This window comes from Pempheris klunzingeri, chromosome 6 (genome assembly GCF_042242105.1).
Source record: "Pempheris klunzingeri isolate RE-2024b chromosome 6, fPemKlu1.hap1, whole genome shotgun sequence".
Classification (NCBI taxonomy): Eukaryota; Metazoa; Chordata; class Actinopteri; order Acropomatiformes; family Pempheridae; genus Pempheris; species Pempheris klunzingeri.
The window spans coordinates 28,977,408-28,978,880 of NC_092017.1; positions in this window are offsets into that span (position 1 = coordinate 28,977,408).

Below are 1,473 nucleotides of genomic sequence, written 5' to 3' on the forward strand. Positions count from 1 at the left end.
TAAACTTATTTATTACAAACTTTTTTCTAAGAGTACAACAAATAACAGCAGATAGTAGAAATCAAATCAAATAGATGTTTGAATGTCTGATCTCACTGGTAGTTCAACACTTCAACAGTGTTTTCAGTTCTTCTGGGTGTCTCAGGTTGAGTGTGTAGATCAGCCCCATTAGCTGGTACAGGCCCTCCTGGAACAGGCCCTCCTGGAACAGGCCCCCTGGTGCAGGCCCCCTGGTACAGGCCCCTGGTACAGGCCCCCTGGAACAGGCCCCCTGGTACAGGCCCTCCTGGTACAGGCCCCCTGGTACAGGCCCCTGGTACAGGCCCCCTGGAACAGGCCCCCTGGTACAGGCCCCTGGTACAGGCCCTCCTGGTACAGGCCCTCCTGGAACAGGCCCCCTGGTGCAGGCCCCCTGGTACAGGCCCTCCTGGTACAGGCCCCCTGGTGCAGGCCCCCTGGAACAGGCCCCCTGGTACAGGCCCTCCTGGTACAGGCCCCCTGGTGCAGGCCCCCTGGAACAGGCCCCCTGGTACAGGCCCTCCTGGTACAGGCCCCCTGGTACAGGCCCCCTGGTACATCTAGGTTTGCAGAGGGTCTAGAATTAGGTCCCAGTTTTACTGAGAAGATCCTGCTCCTTTTCTCCAACATACAGCAGCCTCCCTCCTGTCCAGCCGTCCTGGCAATAAGAAAACATGCTGATCGGAGTACGGCTTAATAAATAAATGCTTAGAAAACAAGACTGAAGGATGAGGATGCCTAAAGCCTGGACTGGAACAATTACAAAACCATTTAATGAAATAAATGTACCTGAGCTGCCTCAAAGAGCAGAGCATCATTCTGCCAGCTTCTTCACCAGTGCACTGTTAGAAGCTTCCCCATTCTTTCACTGACAGCCCAACAACCTCAGCCGGAGGTTTTCAGTCAGGTCCCCGGGGGGTTCCTGTAGTGATGGTGTGGCACTCTACCAGCTGTGGTATATATTATATATATTATCTATATTAGAATCAGACTTTAGAAGATGTTTTGTACAACAAAAGCACTACAGTCAGGGTCAGTGTGGTTAAGACATCAGGAGGCAGCAGTCTGTCATACAGATGTGACGTTCGCGAACGAGTCGAGTCTTTGAACGGTTCTTTAAAGTGAACGATGAGAACCAATTCGCAGTTGCGAGCCGTTCGTTTGCGTGTCGTTCTTATATGCAAATTGCCTGCGCTGCCTTCATGTGTCACCTGTGTGCCCCACGAGTCTGAGCTGTCCACGCTGCCTTCACCTGACCGACTAATGACGTCAAGTCTGAGTCGTCCACAACACGCTCCACTCACGTGAATGCAGCTACAGATGTGCAGCATCAGGGAGGAGATATTAGTGAGCGCCGCCCGACTGGACTGAAGACATTTACGTTCAGGGAGCAGGAGATATTAACGACCGAAGAAAAGTTCTTTGTTATTGTTTCCATTGTTCTGATGTGGATTC